Here is a 19013-nt window from a genome sequence, read left to right as displayed (position 1 = left end):
ATACACAGGGCAGTCTGATTAAATGATCTGACTGGAGATCAGCTAACTTCCAAAGCCCTCCATAAGGGATTAACACATGGCACTGGAGCGTTTCCTCAGTTTTGGAGGGTGTGATAGAAACAGCGTGGTGGTGTAATTAGAAGTAGTTAATTAGCTTTGGGTTAATTACTAGGTTCTGCAGAGTGTTGGTGAAAGACCTGGTGGAGTGGCAAAGCAAAGGGAAGCAGCGAACACACAGCAGGAAGCTCCCAGTCTCCCGCCAATTAGCAACCAGCATGGGGGGGCTTCAAGCAAGCCTCATATCATTTCATTCAAACCTTACTACAGTGGGAAGCAATAAAGTGAGAGCTGACAAAATGCATTCTTTTAAAATGCATGATGTTGGAAGCTGCTTTATTATTTTAAAAAATGCCAAAAAGTTGTAGTGAATATTAAAGAATGATGCTAAAAAACAAAAAAACAAAACAAGAAACTAATGACACCCAGGTTCCAGATTAGAAATAAAAGAGAGCAGGGACTGTTTTAATTGTTACAAAAGCAACTTCTTATTACAGCAGCTACAAGCCATCTTTCTTCATTTACAAACCATATTGAAAGAGTGCACTGTATTATTTTCTTGTTATGTCCCATGTGGTTTGTTTAGAAAGCTTTATAATTTATAAGAGCATAAATTATCCTTGAAATTAAGGCATTGATGTATAATCAGAGAAGGGCTATCGGGCACGAACTAACGTTCGCCCCCAGGCAACCCAGTGCGCAGAGCACACTGGGTATATACTCAGTAGGGTATTGGTAAAACAGTTTGAGAGAGAGTGGGGGGGTGTCTCTATCTTTCAAATAGCTCTCAGATTAGTTAGATACACATCCCCCATTTCTGCTCAATTCTAGACCAACAGACATGGATACTGAATACTTAGCATGCAGTGCTGATTTTCACATCATGTGGACTGCAGAAAGGCTAAGAGGACACTTGATACTTTCTACACCGGTCAGTCTGGCACCAATCAATCAGAACACACTGATCATCATTCTTGGGAACATTTCTCAATGTAAAACAATCCAAAATCCCAGAATGATATCAGTAGGTATACAGTATGAATAACTGTGTTTCTTTGGTGTTTTCAGATTAGCAGGGAAGAGAGTAGGAAGATAGAGAAATAGAAAGTGAGATTGAGACATGTAGCTGGAGAGAAAGCGAGAGAGCAAAAGACACGTGTCCAATAAAAGGTCAGGGACAGGGGGAAAATGTGCTGATCAAAGTCTTCGAGCCCTGGGTCCTTCATTTCTACTAATTATCAAATCTGCCCCTATTTATATCTGCGGGAAGGAGACGTTCTCTCAAGAGAGGATGGAAGTGAAATCTGCTAACTACAGTGCTTTCAGAGCTTCTGTTTGCACTTGCTCCATTTCATTTGTTCTACAGTAACAGGATGAGATTGGTAGATGAGGGTTATGAGAACCGATGACGACTGTGATGACTATTCTGTAATGTTGTTGTAATAAAAGTAGAGAACAGAACACAAAGTGCAGAAGAGTGAAAGGATGAGCAAAACGTAGATCACAGAATCATGATAACATGGTGCCACACATATATATACTGTATATTCACACATACAAATGTACACACACGCCTTCCCGCAGCGCTGCAGTTAAGGCAAGCCGACCACAAACACGGTTGTTAAAATGATCAATACCATTGAAATATTAAACCTTAAGAAGCCGCATTATTGATTGGGAACACAATGATAAAACGGTTTATTATCACAACTGTGGGGCTTTATGTAAATATTTTGGAGAGACCATCAGCTGTCCATCCAACATGGGCTGTGGCCAACCCCCTCAGCCCAACCACATACATACACACCCCACAACCCGCTCACCACTCAGCCCTGCTCCCTTACCCTACAATCGAAAACCTGAGGGATTGGGGCGAATAGGGAGGTGTCATTACCACTGCTTCTACTTCCATTAAGGATAGCTGACACTGAGCAGCATACCAAATCCCTGTTGACAGAGAGACAGGAGAAGGGGGATCTGGTCTACAGGACAACCTGGTAGCTCTGGGATCTGGTCCATGGGATTTTTTTTAGCAGGCATAAAGGCAAACAGGAGCAAACAGTGGACTAGGACCCAGGTCACCATGCAGGGATCATGCCCTGACAGACAGATAGGGGACATGGATAACATGTCTATAATCCAGTGCCTTTCTGTGTAATCTGGAAAACAAATACCTTAGTAATGACCTAGTCCTGCACCTGGTAAAACACAGGGTTCATGGGCACCTGGAATTACACAAATATACACTGGAGGATTCTTAAAGGGACACACTCCTTAAGGGAATGCTAAAAGGGAATTTTAGAAGACACCAACAAAAGGGGTAATAGTGTGTTTTGGGAAAAACATGTCTACTGGAAAACACAGTAAACAGTAGAAAACAGTAAATCTGTATAGTAACTCTAAAAGCTTTAGGCTGAGACGCTGTTTGAGGTGCATGCAGTGGAACAATGTGTCCAGTTGCACAGTGGCTCAATAGTGAAACAGTGAAGCAGTGCCACAAGTTTGAGGTTTAGAGCCCGAGTCAGTTAAGTGTCTAAACCTGAGCAGGGTGATAAGATCCTTTTAAGAAGGCATGTGAAGGCCGAATAACCAGGAAACCTGAGTAATGTGGGTGAAAGCTGTCTTGGATGAGAGCAGACATGTGGAAAGTCATGCAGTGTTATGTGTGGAAAATGGAAACTTACTATCTCTTTTACACACCTCATACTGAGGAGTGCTGGGACCCTATACTCATACAGTTGTGTCCACACATCCCAGCATGTGTGCAAACACATATACAGTATAAACACACCAACTACACAAACACACACACACACACAAACACACATGACATGCACACAGAGCAGGGATTAGAGGGTGGCCCAGTGAAACCATTCTGTGGAAATTATTTCTTTGCAGAAAAAAGGCATGAAAGCCAATGGTGACCTGGCCTCTAATTCTAGAGTAGGATATCCTGGATAAATAATTAGAGGGTTCCTTTGAAGACCTTGCACAGCCGAACCATTCACTCCCCACTTCACATTTGCTAAAGTCATTAATGACAAAGAGTTAGAAAGGAAAAGCGAAAATCTTTCTGGTACACAAATACTTTTTTTTTTATGAGGCCTGGCCCAAATTCCTCTCTGCTTAGCTGAAGCCCTTACCCTGGGAAAGAACTGCACCCGTTTTAAACAATAAACCTCAGGGGAAAAGCACTTTATATTGCCCCTTTCCCCCGCTGAATTATGATAGTTAATAAAGTTAAAAGAATTATGTGCACTGTGTTTTAAAAGAGGAAGTGAGAAAGAAATGTTGGGACAGTATTGTGCATGTCCAAACACACGGGGAAAACACAGCAAACTCTAAAAACAGTTTGACAAAATAGTGCTACAGTCTGCCTGCTATGAATTTCATACATGGTTATCCTTGTGCCACATACACTGGTGTGGCTGGTTCACGTTGGCACTAAAAAAGGATCATTGAATGGAAATAAGCAGAAGGGAAACTCATAGATGGATTTTTATTTATCAAACGAGTCCACTTGTTTTATTTAACTACATAATGCTCAAATATATGAAATAAGTATTTAACTGCGACAAAATAGAAAAAGGAATGTGAATGTCCCGGGCACACGGAGCCAATAGGATGTCTAATCGTTACACTGGCAGTTTATAAAGAAAACTCTCATGAATAAGATCTTGATGCAATCGTCATCTTAAAAGAAGAGCAAAGCTTGCCCTACAGTTTACAAGAACTGATTCCAAAGCAAACCTTGGAAGGTGATGTGCATTCCTTGTGAGTAGAGCAGTGATGAGGAACTGTCAACAGAGGAAAAGGGAAGAAACACTAAATGAAAACAACTTGTTAAGTGTATAACAAGGTGGCCTGGAGGGCAATGCTGAAAGACACCTCAGCACCTGACTCTGAAGTGTGTAAGGAACATCAAAACAGCATTTCTGTAGCTGCACTGAGCACTGACAGAGCAGACCACAGTGTTCAGAGACCCTTGTGTGAAGAAAACACTACAGTTTGGCAGGAAACTACAAGATAAAATGTGACTAAAAGTGTTCGTATGCACTAAATATGAGCTCTTGTTCTGAGCCGCAGACCTCCAGGGAGACCTGTCGAACACAAGGGAAAGCTGAAGCCATACAAACTACAGAACGGAAACAGAAAAAAAGCCGTTCCAAAATTCGACTGCAAACAATGGAGCAAATCCTACTGAGAAAGCATCTACCCCTAAGCTGTCTAACTGGAAGGCGTGTGTGACACAGAGACAGATAAAGCAAGGGTGGCAAGCATATCTCTCTCTGTGAGACGCACCACAGAAGGAGAGCAAGGGGCAGAGGCATCTTTACTGTAAAGGAGCTGAAAGAAAATCAACAAATATATGGCCATTAAAGCTGTTGGCAGCTCAGTGCTTGCAGTAAAAACTTGGCATGGTAGTGTCTATGAGTGTCCAAACACTGTCAAAAGACCTATCTATAAGGGTGGATGGAATACGACAGAGGAAACAGACAAATGAAAAAAGCCGTGGAACAGCACAAACTGGTGTGATATTTTAAGAAATGCAGAGTGTGTTAATAAATTCCTCTTCTTCCTCTCCTCTGCTGGTCTGGTCTGTATGTTGTGACAGCTACAGTACTTTGGAGCTATATTTGAGAAACACCAGCCTCCTGCCCCTCACCTCCACACACACACACTCACACACACTCACACTGTAGCCCTTGTTCATCTGCCTTAATGAAATGGCCACATGCCTCCTCTCATCCCAGAGCTGCTTGTACACTGTAGCACCTGGTAGATATAAATCAGCTCTACTGAGCTGTATTTGGAAAGTGAGGCATTAAGCATGACATGGCCTGTCAAAGTTCAAATCACACCAACCGCAACATCTAGTTGAACTGCTGCAGAACAGACCCAAGACCAGGGAGCAGGCCTACCATCGGCCTCTTATCTTCTGCCTCCGAGCTCCACATGACATGGTTGCCACATCTGGGTCCCAGCTGGGTAGCCTGCTGAGCACAGTGTAGCACAACTGAGGCTAGGTGGGGGAACACTGGAGCACCCACATTACATGGACTCACGGTGAGACAGGGGATCAACAGCCTAAAAACAGCAAAGATTTTAATGGATGTTGTTTGCAGCCATTTATCTTTGGGCTTTCTTATCCATTACCTTCAGGGGGTTGTGGGTATTATTGTAGTTTTCAAGTGGTGTAGATTCCATTTCTGAGTAAGGAGATAAAAGTAGCTCAGTGTATGTGTGCTGTGTGACCATACTGTATGTAGTATATGTGTGTGTATTTGTGAGTGGAATTTCAGTCACGTGAGCTCGGGGTCTGAAGGTCAAAGACTACATGAGAACCCACACATTCCTCAGAGGACAGGCACACATCTTTCGTGCATGAGCATGTGTAGTTTTGCTCTGACTTAGATACATGCATGTATAAGTATATTAAACTAGCTAAAGCTTCAGTTTTGCACCACTCCACCAGTGTCTCTCTGAACTCAGATACACAAGAGCAGGAAGACACAAAGAGAAAGGTGCAACGAAAAACAGAATGAAACTGGACAAAGGCAGCTAAATGATGAGGATCACAAATGATCATCTAGAGATTTGGACAAGAGCTTGGTATGATGTCTTGCTCTTCTTAGCCAGAAGTCATCAAAGAGAGCTCAGGTGGAGGGAGGGTACCAGAGAAAAAGCTAAAGGGGAGAGTGAAGGAAGCAGAGATCAGGGGACAGTGCAAGCAGCCCAGGGTTAACTCAACCCCAGTGTAATTTACATTGCTGGGTAATTAGCTTTAGGATCAGGGGCTGAAGCCAATGACAGATGCCTCTTGGAAAGAGAAAGCAGCATGTGAAAAGGACCACAGCATTACTTTTACGATATACAACATTAATTGATTCTGTCTGTTAGAGGGAGCATGTATCAAGGGTAAGAGAAAAGGGCTGTATGTACTGTACAGTATAAAGAAAAAAATCAGTTAATGGACTTAAGGCTATCTCTGGCCAAGGTGCATAAAATGACAGAAGCATAAAGGAAAGAAAAGAAGAGTTAAAGACCATACAACTGACATTTACTGGATGGTAGTGTTAAGTGAAGACTATAATATTCACGTAACATTAATGCAGTATCAAAAAATGAAACCCATGAGGTTATTTTTTTTTCTAAAGACAAATAAATCTCACTCAGTGACAATGGATTCAGAACAGCCTAGCGGTCCTTGAGAACTGCACATTTAATACACATTTAATTAATAGTGTCATTTGTTTTGACATTGAAAGAGCATCACAGCAAACAAGATAAACAAGATCTAGCTGTGTGAAGAGTGCTATCAGAATACTAAAAGAAACAGAAGATCACAGCTGAAAGCACTTTGGATCTTAATCCTAGTTCCCCCATCCAAACGCCATACCATGAGGAAATATTTTACACACAGGACGAGCTGGTAGCTCTGCATCACACAGTGTTTAGGAAAACACACCCATCTGTAAAGTCATATATTTGCATGCGAGACTAAATAGTAGCCAGATACAGTGCTCTATTGTGAATTAATTCATGCTATGGCGCAGTGAGTTTCCACTCGGGCTTCTATCCCAGTATAGAGTCCTTACACATGTAAACTAGAACTGGGAATGAAGCCATCAAACTGACACAACATCCACCACATAACACAGATAAAAAAAAAAACATATGACAACACATTCACGTGTGCATTGTGTAAACTTGCTTATCCACATTTGTGCTCACCTCGGTGCATTTGCACACATGCAAAAAAAACATGTTCGCAATGAGGTGAGAATTACAGCAGGGCGAACTGGCTCACCCTGAAAGTTCAAGTTGAATGCTACTACAAATTACAAGTTGACAGCTTAAATTATCCCCAGTACGTGTTTTTTACAATGTATGTGCATGTTGGAGTTTGCTAAGGCAACTGCCTCCAGACAGCTGTTCTGGATGAGGTATTTGCATGTCAACTATTATCTCTTCCCAAAAGAAAAGAACAACAGTGCATAATCTTCCTTGAGCTACACTGACCAGCAAATGCTCCAAACCAGCAACCTCTCTCATGTCATCAACAATAGAATCCTCTGCCCCATCTCTAACAGATGCCCCCATATTTGAGCTGTGAGAAGGGTGGGTGGGTTGAGGGGGGTGATTGGGCAGTGTAAAATGAGAGGGTGACTAATTGGTTCATAACCTGTAATTGGGGATATGTAATTGGAGTGGACTCGCAGATGCCAGGTGCACCTTTAGAAGGTGGGGCAGCGGTTTGCCCTTTGACTGGCTATGAGGGGGCTCTGTATGTGTGTATGTGTTTTTATAGATGTGCGTGCAAGGGACTAGGCATCATTAGATGTGATGGGGAAAAACATTTCTTTAGCAAGCGCCCCCAAAGAATATAGTTTAGGTGTGGCATGTGCTTGTTAGGTCCTTCGAACCACATGAAAGCCCATGCACTGAAACCTGTCACAACACAGCACAGCCACACCCAATGCAAACAGGCACACATGTATATAAATACACACACACACACACACACACACTTGTGTACATACATATATGTACAATCTACACGCACACTATACAACAGAACAGCTTCTGATACTGAGAAATATACAGTTCAACATTTTCTCATGGTTCACAGGGTGGGTCAATGAGATCAATGTGCGCATGGCCCACCTAGCCAATACGACACCTTTCCCAATCAATGTAATGGGGGCTGAGTGTTAATTGGGGCACAGTAAGAGAAAGGTGGGTGATGGAGCACAATGCATTTTTTGCAGAAGCATCAGAAATGCTGCACTTTGTCTTAATCACAGCTGCTTCATGTTGACAGCATGTTTGTTTAATCTGTTGAGATTTTTCTAGTAAGTAAAAAACACACACAGTGTGTGTTGAATGCAAAAAGGGGTATATGTGCAGGATCACCCCCTATATGATTATTAGTAATTAACCATGACGCCTACACCTGCGTGGGTGTGGTCATGCATTCCCCTCTTTGGGCAGGTATGCAGGGAGCACCTGTAAAACTCTACCAAACATCCTGTCTCCTGCTGCCATCCCCTTACATTCCTTATGAGTCACAAAGCTATCTACAAATAGCCATGTCTAACTTCTTAGAAACTCACAGTACTAATTATTCTATTATTATAAGGCTTTAATTTGCACTGTATTATTTCAAATAAGAAAGAAGGATAAAGGACAGCAACAAGTGTGAACTGGGGATTGGAATGAAACTTGTACAGGCCGACTATGACCAGTGTTAAGAGTTCACTTATCTGACTTTATCTGACATTTCCTTTATAAAAAGTCAGGATAGTAAATACAACAAAGAGGTTTCCCAGCCATTATTTTATTTGCACTAAAGAAAGATGGCCTTCACATCCCACTTTACAGGAGCACAGTTTCCACTTCAATCATAAGCAAATCAACTCCTCTTCATTCAAAATGGGGAAAACAGTGCCAAAGTTTGCGATGAAAAATAAATCAGAATTTTGTAGTAGTGAGATGTTTTTGCTATTCATAGGCAGATTTGCTCAGATGTGATGTGTCATGCATTGTTTAAAATGAGACTGTGATATTCAAACATGTAAAAGCCTTTTCAGATTTTGCACTTTTGATAGGAATGTTGGGAAACCACAAATGCAGAGGGACCATGTGAGGAGGGGCATTACTGAATCAACTGTTTATCCAGCTTTTTAAGTGCATGGCTGTTTTTTCTGATGAGAAGCTGCAGCTGGCAACTAAAAACTATGTAGAGCACAGGAAAAACCTGCCCGACAGATATTCTGTCTGTCAGCTAAGTGGAAGTAGGAAGTGGTGGTAGGGGAAACAGCCTCGACCAGAGTAAAGGCTGTTTCCCTTGTGTTGCTTGTTGTCTTGCCCTGTTTACATAGGGCACAAGGTTAGTCAACGTGGCATTCAGCCCAGAAAACTGCAGCACCACACAAAGTACCATGAGGTTCCACTTGCTCTGTGAAAGACCTACACACAGATTATCAAAAATAGAATGTACTTCTCTTTATACATTTTTTGAAAATAGAAATGTGTAACAAAACCTTTTTAGCTATACAATGATGTAATAAAACGAACAATCCTCCTCAGCATGGTCCATCTATCTGACCCATTAGCTGAAAGTGAGAACATCTGATAGAGATGTATTGATTTTCCACCATTTTAGTGTAATTTGGTGAAGATTAATTTACATTTTCTCTCTCGCTCTGCCCATCTTGCTGACACAATGAACACCAGTGGGTCAGAGGAAGGTCTAAAGTCAGGACACAGCCAGTCCAAAAACAAGGTGGCCCTTGCAAGACCCTGGCCCACCCCCAGCCTCTAAATTACCTAGGTTGACACCATGGAGGGAGAAGCGCAAGACTGCTTCAGCTCTGTACTCAGGCCAGTGGCTGAGCAGGTCAAGACCTCCCCATTAGGGAGCAGGTCAAAGCCACATAACTCTTTAGCTAAGGTGAGGGTCACTGCGATGCTCTGTCCAGCCAGGGTCAACCAGAGGTCTCCAGTCACTGAGGTTCATGGCAATACAATAAAGTAATCAATCTGGCCGCTGGTGCCTGGTCAATAATATACTCCCAGGCACAGGGTCACCACCTGTTCCCTGGCCTCTCCTTGGGCCATCCTGGCCTCCTGAATTGACTGTGTCTTGGATTTCACTGTCCTGGATGAAAACTAGAAGACCATAAACAAACCCTCATCCAGCCAGACAATATGGAAATTAGCAATGCACAGGTAGCACATCAACACACCGGTACCTGAGTACTATGCTACACCTTTATCGGAGTAAATCAGTCTAAACAGAGACATAGCTGCTCCATGAAATTGACACTACTCACCAACATGAGCTGTATTCGCCTTGAGGAAGTGCAGATGTACATTTTTCTATCGTACGTCTGCTGAACAAAGAATCTACACACACCGTGTGCAGCATATATTATTCTTGATACTGCTAATCCTTCTTTCTTCACAATTTCTTTCAGGTTTTTGTGACACGCATTGCCAGCACAGTTTCTTTCCCCTCCCCTTACTGTTCTTCCCTCGTTGCCCTCTCACGCTTGCCATGAATGGAGCCAGACAGCATCCTTGGCGGCTGCCAGGATGAGGCAGCAGTTAATTCTTGGCTGCCCTCCCTCTTTGCTTAAAGGCAGGTATAGAGTTTCCAACAGCTCCAGCTGGCTGGATACAATGGAGATCTCAGTGCAAGGGCAGAGTTCCAAGCAGGTGAACTAACCTCTTCTCCTTTCCCTATAGCTGTTATCAGCCCTGCAACAGCAGTGCCACTAACATCCCCACACCTCAGACTCCAAGAGATTTTACCCTATCTTGCTCAAATTCTAGCCGACCCAACCCCCAAGTCTCACACCATTTCCTGGCTGACAGTCAGTGCAGCCTGTCTAGCAGAGAAACATAAAACTACAATGATAAGATCTGAAACTGAATCTAACGAGCTAATGAAACTGTGCAGCTTTATAGCAAAACACTGCTTCAATCGACTTCTATTAAAAAATGCAGTAAAATCATTTCCAATGTTTATGTCTTAACACATGCATGTTTTCAACATTAGACTGGTAACCTGTAGACTGGTATTTTGACTCATTTTGGATCTATCTACATATCCTTCCTGACTTCTCTTCCCTCAGCTCTCTTCTGCCAACAACATGACATGTCATTAGGCAGCATAATCAGCATGCTATTTGCATACATCTGCTTTATTTTATTGATTGCTCTTCATTCGTTAAGATTCAGGGTATATAATTAATGACCAACCCCCTGGTGCCACACCCTGGGGACAGCTAATTCCACTGCATACCAAGGGGATTTAAGCAGAGGGCACAAGTGGGCTTGTCACAACGGGCACGGGGCCAGTATCAGTCCCAGTCCCCTCCCTGCCTCCGGCTGTCCTTGGTCCCAGCCAGCTTCTCTAACAAGGAGAGCCCTTCCCGGGGCCGCGTTAACTAAAAGGACAATTATCCTGAGAACAATGATGCTTTTCACAGGGGCTGTGTTGTCATTAATGCAGTGGATCTGGTTACAGGAGCCAGCTTAAGCTAATGAAGGAATGCTATATCTGGACTATTATTGCTTCTTAATTAAGTAAGATTCATTTCAAAATGGGCACAAACAGCGCCTTTGGAAGGGGAGGGAGGTTGTTGTACCTTTGAATTGAGTTTGAATTGAACAACTGGATGACTTGTTTTTATATGACCGAAACAAAAGCATTTTTCTAACATTTGCTTCAAGCTCACATAAAAAGTTTGTAAAATGACAAATCAGTCAAAGGCATTTATAAAGTATAAACATGAATTGATATAGTAAGTTCTTAAAGAAGATTTTTTAAGCAACACTAGCAGTAATGTCACGAGCCTCACTGAGCCTCAGTCTACTTTACCTTTCCTGTCTAGCTGTGGAAATACAGTTCATTCTGTGAAGTCTCAGTCACTACAAGCTTTTCCTGTCACTAACAATATCTCGACCAACTGTCTCACCATCCTTCACCATTAACAACATATTCTGATTAGAAATGGCTGACTGACTGACTGACTGACTGCTCTGAGAACAGTTGCTATCCAAAAAGCCGGCTGACTCTTTCTTTCCAACGAGCCTGCTGACCTTTTACACAGGAGAGGGCTGTTAGTCACCACTCACTCAGCACTGACTGACAACATGAGGAAAACTGAATGAAAGAGTGTGTGTGTGTGTGAGTGTGTGTGTGTGTGTGTGTGAGTATGTAAGCGTGTGAGGCAGAGAGACAGAGAGTGTCAGACAGTTCTGAGCGTGTTAGATCCTTCAGGATTCTCCACATCCTTGGCTGCTCTCTAAAGATGGACTAACATGTGCATAGGTTAAGATGACACATAAGCTCATTCAAAGCCATCGCATATCTTTTCTAATGGCATATACCTATTGCTGTCTCAGGATGTCAAGACACTAGTTCTGGTTCATTGGTCCACACTGGCTTCTAAGGTTATATATTGTCAGTATCTAAGGGGTGTGTGGCGGTTCATGTGGGAGAGAGAAAATGTGTAAACACAGACACACATGAGTGCAGGGATCTGGTTTGGCAACTATATATGTCCTTACTTGCTGAGTATTGTGAAGGAGGTTACAGCTGTTGATTGTGATTAAAATGTAAACAAAAGCCGGGTTCAGAGAAAGGGCGAGTATGTGAGTTTAAGTGTTGATCAACTCTCACAGTCCTCCACACCTACGGAAAAAAAGTAACCTGCACGGCCAGGTAATATCAGAAACACACACTTGAATGGGACTTGTGATTAATCATTTTCCACGCTAGACCGCGGTGTAGGATACGAGAAATGAAAACCTTGCAAAAACATTTGAGGAGATTCTCTACAAAGTTCTCGGGAGACATCAACATACATGAGGATTTATATTCTTGGTGCCCATGGCTGAGGTTATCATGACCCCATCCTGACTGCTCTTCGCATCAACAGCAGCGCTGCTTCTTCCATTTAGCCTGCTTTTAGCCTCTCAACAAGAAAAATGTACTGTTTTAAGTAATCCTTGTTTGTACTGACCATAATTGATTGGGTAATCCTGGTTTAACATGCACTAAAGCCAGTGCTTAAGAATCTATTAGGAGGGCTAGCAGCTTAAAGAGGCAGGATCTATCTAATGTTGATTGCTAGATCTTGGTTTCTGTTCCTAGAGTTTGGAGGTGTTTGATGACCCAGTTCAAGTCCTATCTCCGAGTCACATGGCTGTTTTTGTCTTCATTTCATTTCTTTTTGCCCCCTCACTCTGTTTTTGTTTTGCTCCGTCTGGCAGCACAATAAAGCCGTCATGTGCCAAGGTATTGCCAAGGTTTATCCTCTGAACTCCACTAGCAAATCTCTTGGCTTTCTTCCATCAACCTGGTGACACAGTTCTGGTGATGTGTAGACCAGCTTCACCTAGAGCCACAACCCACCTCCACAGACGCCATGCCCCAAGTCCCTGTCAACTCGACATGACACACTCCACACCGCACACTCATCACTGTGACAACCCTGTCATAATCGACACAAATCTCTCAGCGTCAGCACGAGGAGCAAAGGTATTAGTGAGCTGGAGAAAGGGAGAGGGACACACCAAGTACAAGCCATGGCACGCATGGCACGATCTCAGCAGCTTTGGGATCTGGCAGAAAGTGTGAATGTGACTGTGTATGCAGGGCAGTCAGAGAAGTGGAAGGCTAATTCCTGCTCGTCCTTCTGCCCTGACTGCTGTGGTTGCTACATGACGCAGGAGGGTGATAGGGAGGTCTCGCACACACACGCACACACACACAGGAAAGAAGAGAAGGAGAATAATCCCCACCAAGACCTCTGCCCTAATGGGGCCCACTACTGTAATTACAAGGCACAGATTTCAGATCAGGCACTTAAGTAGCCAGCTAAGAGTGCCCAGAAAACAAAAAGCTCTGTAATTATCGTCTGCCTCCTCTCTCCCTAGTGCAACTTCAGTTACCTGTCATGCTGCTGTTTTGTCAGGAATCTGTTGTTTCCTGGATTCTCCCTAATCCGTGGCTGAAGCAGCCCTGGCAATGTGCCTGTCTGTGCAAGATGCACATTTCAGCTCACGGGGGCGAGTGACGACATGGCACACAAAGATAGCAGAAACCCGAGTCCTCACAGCCCCACAAGCACATGAATGCATTTTTTTACAAGAGTAGGGAGGAAAAGAAGGAGGGGGAGTGTTCAGTTTGCTCTAGACAAAAGATCCATTGTGCAGTGAAACTTTATATACATATTAGAAACTCGAAACCCATAGCCTCTGCAAGCAGGATTCTTGTAACTGTGAACAAGATAACATTACCTACCATTCTTTCCTTCTGTCCACAGAAAAAGAGAAAAGCCTTCAATCCTACTTTTCTGCAAGGGTCTTATTCCTCATGATGGATTCCTGTTTTTCTGCAGGGTCATCTAATATCAGCGATAAGAGAACTGTGGTCTCCAGGCAGTTTTGTGGCCCATTAGGTAACACATTCCCCAGGTGGAGCAGAGCAGGAGGCACAGCCTGTCGACAGAGATTTGCACTCTTTCTCTTAGCTTGCAGTCACTCTCCGCCTAACCTTTCAGGTGTTCCATGAGGAATGTTACGTCCATTCCTAGACTTGCCCATTCTTCCACTTCAGCCTGGAATGCGCGTACTTTATCTGCTTCTGTAATACTACTCCACTGGTTCCCAAATAATAGCAACTTATAACTTTTAATACCGTCTTCTGCTTTTGAAACGCTACCTTGTGTTAACCGTTACCATTCAGAAAAGGTCAAGTGGTGTATTTTGAGAGTGAGTCATGCAACACAAATGCACAAACATTTTTTCCTGTATCTTTTCTGGCACAAGTCCATTCTTGTTAGAGTTGTAGAGCTACTTATCTATTTTTCAACTGGCAGGTTAAATAACCACATGCACAGCATATATTAATTAAATCTGAGACATACAGAACACCATTCATTGAGAGGAAGATGATTCTCTGCAGTATATGACCAGGACAGTTTTTAGAATTTAGAAGAATAACACAAACTAAAGCAGCTATTAAACCTTAGGGATCATCAAGAACCTCTGCTTAAATAAGTCAGTGTCCACAAGCCTGGAAAAGTTGCCAACATGATGACATCATAAACATCAGACATGTAATTAACCTATTGCAGTCATGCAGTCAGGGGGAAGGCTGGACAGCCAGGCTCGTAATGACAACCTGTGCAACTTGTAATTATTTTTCTCAGGGGACAAACACAGGCACACGTATGCACAAAACATACACAAGCAAAATGGAGGCCTTGCAGATAATAATGCCTATAGACACAAATTCTAGCATTCTAGAAAAGATGCATAGTAACGAAATGCAACAAGGTGACGTACAAATGTCATAATATCCAACTTTTACATAGGTTTCAAGGCGGTAAATGTTTACGAAGGAGAAACATCAGAGCGTGATTAAAGTGCTATAAAGTGCTGGACTGTATTTTATTGTTCTGATAATAGATTAATGCTTATTTCAGAAAGTACATGGTTATTTCATTATAGAATTACAAATTGTATAATTGGATTTTAAATAAATTTACTAAACTTGCTATTTGTGCCCTGATTCATTAAGGGGCTTTGGTTGGCAAAAGCATTCCCTGGAAACACATTGACCCAGCAAAAGGGCAAATAGCCCTGTAAGGTAACTCAACATGCTGCAGAAACCGTATTAAAACTATAATATAAATGTAAAAGTCTATTAGATTAAAGGAGTAAGTGAAGGTATGAAAACCATCTGTACAAGCAATAAATCATGAAAACTTTTTCTTTATAACAAGAGACAACAAACATATGAGTGGGGTGACTAATCCTGATGTTTTCCATTTTGGTTCTGGCTCAGTCTGTATCAGAGAGACATTCTGTGAGTGTTTGGATAAAAGACAGTCTCCATTTTTACAAGTTCTATTAATATGGACTTGAGGTGGATGATTCATTGTGAACCAAATCTGGGTTTTGTCAGCCTAACTTGTTCCATGAATACAGAGGTTAACTTTTTCCACTGATAAAGATCTAATTAATAACAACTATGACCAGCCTAGATTCATTGGTTACAAACTTTACGGTGTCCTTGTGAACCTTCTGCTCTTTATTCCTTTTGTTTGAATGTTGTGTGTGCCAGGAAAAAGAAATTTAAAAGCACTACGTTAAACAGAGAACTAACCACTAGAGTGCGATTTGGGGCCCAAAACGTTTTTGCATGTGGTTACATTAGGCGACGTCCAGTCAACTAATGTAACTGGCGCCTAAAGTGAGGAAGTGTAGGTGACCCTTTGTTACTGCCCCCGACCACGGAAAGATTATATCAAAGAGAAACTCATTCAGAAACTGTGGACTCAAAATGAACAGTGTCTTTGTCTTAGCTCGTTCTTTATCTCACACTGGGCTGTGAGAGGACTGGCTGCACTGTGACCATCTCGGCTGAGCTGGAGTAAGTTTCGAGCCTAGTTTGGTGTCGTCAACTTAGACCCAGGGAGCCTTGAGAGTAAAGAGGGCTCTAAGTTAGTTTTAATAGGCACATTATTTCTACCCCTAACGCCCGCACAGGCTCCACTCAGAGCACTGGCTGTTTGAAGTTGGTAACAGCTGTAGTGTTCCAGCCTTTATTTAGAGGTCAGCACACTGACTTCACTTAAAAGGAGAGTGGGACTAAAGGAGGGAGAGAGAAAGAAAGAAGAGAAGGCAGTGGGAGGAGAAATAAAGAACAGAGTGAGAGTGAGAGGTGAAAGAATGAGTTAAAAAAAGAAAGAGTTACTAGTGTGGCAAGGGATTAGCTGAGGGAGAGGTTAAAAGTTTGTGGAGTTGCATCTGGCCTCCTGCCTGCTCTGTTGTTTATTGCCGCGGGCCTGAAGATCTGGTGCCAACATTAACCGCACCTGAACCACTATACAGCACACACAGACAGGGACAAAACAGGAACAGGCATATGCACAGCCTCCACTTCTCTCCAGTGCTTTGCAAGACGTTACAGTGTGCCAGGCATTTCTCCTCGCTACACCAAAGTGTGTGTGCATGCGTTTGCGTTTCGTCTGTGTGTGAACTACACTCGTAGATGCCAAGTCATGACTTCTCATTTGTTAATCCCCTGTTGCTCCTATTACCCTCGCCTTTCCCTTTCCATCTTTGTGCTCTGTCACTCTGGATGACTGCCTGGCTGCAAAGCCCTAGCCTGCCCCAGCCAAATCTCTCTAACGTAGTCTCCCAAAGCCTGGCTTGACGACAGTTCCAAGTCTCCTCGAACCTCCACAATAAGTTCAGTGAACTCAAGGCAGATGGGAGTTCTCATGCTCTGTGTAAGAGTCCTATGTGCCATCAGCTAGTAATACAACAATGGCTGGACCAGAGATATACACAGGGTCACTGTGGGCAGTTATCACACACAAAGAAGAATGCTAGGATGCCACCCACCGCAAATCCATGGGACAGACCCTTCTCTGTTCAACTTCTCTCTTTCACTGGAATTCCCCTTAATAATGTGCCAGCTTACACAGTGTAGCATGTACATGCATGTGCGAGCGCGAGCACGAGCACACACACACACACACACACACACACACACACACACACACACACACACACACACACAAAAACATGCTAAATTGTGACAAACAGGAGAGACTGGAGAAAAGAAAAGGAGTCTGGAAGAGAACAGTTGGAAGACATTTGGGGTTGAGGACAGGGTATTCCTCTTGCCTCAGGCTGTGTGTACTAGCCTGGCAGCCAATTAGCGCGAGCTGAAGCCACCCTCCAACACCCCATTCCCCTCACCCCCACCCTCCTGCTCAGCCTTGCCCTGGTCTTCTGAACTTGGTATGGTCAGGGCTGGAATGTTGAAGCAAGTCATGTTCACATGCACTTCAAAAGCGATTAAGTACAAGCCTCCTGGATTAAGAAGCGTCTATGGACCTTCACATCTCGGGCTAACCTCTCGAAAGCACTTGGCTTCCTCCTGCCACAACAGTATCCAAATTCACTTTGGCCTGACACAGGCCCCTACTTTGCTTGTGGAATAATACCAGATTACAGAGCAACTGTTGTTAAATGTTGATATAATGTGTTTTTTTAGTTCGTTTTCCCCTCTCTTTGTTTGTACAGCTGTTCTTTAACAGCAGGACAGCTTGCTGTGCTGCTCTTGTATGGCTCACTTTGTGCAAAATTGATGTCTCACTTCAGTTTAATACATATGATATATACATGATCTTGGCTGTGAGAGGGAACTTATTTAGGTGATAAACCTCATGGAGTTTACCTGATGGGCACATGTGGCACATTTTAAATGTTGGGCCTAACTTTTCTCAATCCGTTCTTAACAAAGCGCCAGCTGTGCACAGTTTGGCAAACTCTCCTCAATAGTATTGTGAGGGTTAACTAATCCTGTGACTCAGGTATATGGGACGTGTCCTGACAGGCGACCCACAGCTCTAACACACAGTGCAGGGATCTGCACAGCCCACAAAAAAGGGGGATTTTCAGCAGAGCAAGAAGGACTAAGAAAACAAAAGGAGAAGAGGAAAGATGAACACCTCCTTGACAACATTCTTTTCTTTGTTAAATCAAAGCAGGTGAGGATAAAAGAAACACCCATCCAAACACTCATTCACAAAACACCTTTAGGTAGCTGTGCTAAGAAAGGGGGAGGGCACGCAGAGATAGGTCCATGTGTAGGTCAGTGGGCACAACAACGTCGGAAAGGACGGGATCTTTTAAACACAGTGTACAAACTGTGCTCTACCTCTCTCACTCTCCCTTCTCCAGTCATCCCTGTGTGTGTGTGTGTGTGTGTGTGTGTGTACATGTGAGGACCCAGCAGGCTGGAAGCTCTCCCAGGGCCCAGATGCTCTCTGTCAACACTAAGATTCCAGAGAGGAAGCAGGGCTTTACAGCAGCAAGCTGCACACACAGCCAGGACCCGCGAAGACCAGGAGCCAGGAGAGGACAACCTGCTCCACATAAACACAGACCTCCCTGTCTCCTGTCTGAGCCACTGGTTCTACTTCCTGGCTCAGGATGGGCTTGGTTCATAGTAAGCTAGTAGCGGTGAAGTCCTGGGAGCAGGGAGTGAGCCACACAGTCCCCGCTGCCGGGCTGGGCCCCCTCTCTGCCTGCCACCGTCAAGAGGTAAATAGCTATTGGCTGCTCAATAAGTGGCTTCAGTGCGTTGGAGTGAGGGGCCTTTTTTCCCCCCACACTCTCCCAGCCTTGACAAGCATGTATTGACAGAGCAGTTACACACTAACCCATTGGGGGAAATCCTCCACATTGTGCCCCAGGCAGCTGATAAATGGAACTCATACAGTACCTGTAAGCATGATCTCCTACACATGGACATGCTTAAGTGCATTTGCGCATACACACAGCTCAATACTAGCACACTAATGCAGACATAAGTGAGCAGAAGAGGGACTTTATGATATATAATGCAATAAACC

The 19013-nt window shown here is 43.4% G+C and overlaps 1 protein-coding gene across 5 annotated transcripts in view; it reads right to left on the bottom strand.

Moving 5' to 3' along the window:
• The window catches only part of zfhx3 (zinc finger homeobox 3), a 130672-nt gene that overhangs the window by 90379 nt on the left and 21280 nt on the right, over positions 1-19013 (bottom strand). Inside the window, exon 1 of one of the 5 annotated variants that reach the window (XM_026379012.2) lies at positions 13880-13898. The exons of 3 other annotated variants lie outside the window; for them this stretch is intronic. The gene's annotated coding sequence lies outside the window, so the exon portion shown is untranslated. Of the gene's footprint in view, positions 1-13527; positions 13547-13879; positions 13899-19013 lie in introns of those variants that run through there. One more of the 5 variants, XM_026379013.2, reaches the window with a different exon arrangement.

The sequence above is a fragment of the Anabas testudineus genome, chromosome 3 (assembly GCF_900324465.2).
Source record: "Anabas testudineus chromosome 3, fAnaTes1.2, whole genome shotgun sequence".
NCBI classification, from domain to species: Eukaryota; Metazoa; Chordata; class Actinopteri; order Anabantiformes; family Anabantidae; genus Anabas; species Anabas testudineus.
This window is presented reverse-complemented; position numbering and strand designations above follow the sequence as displayed.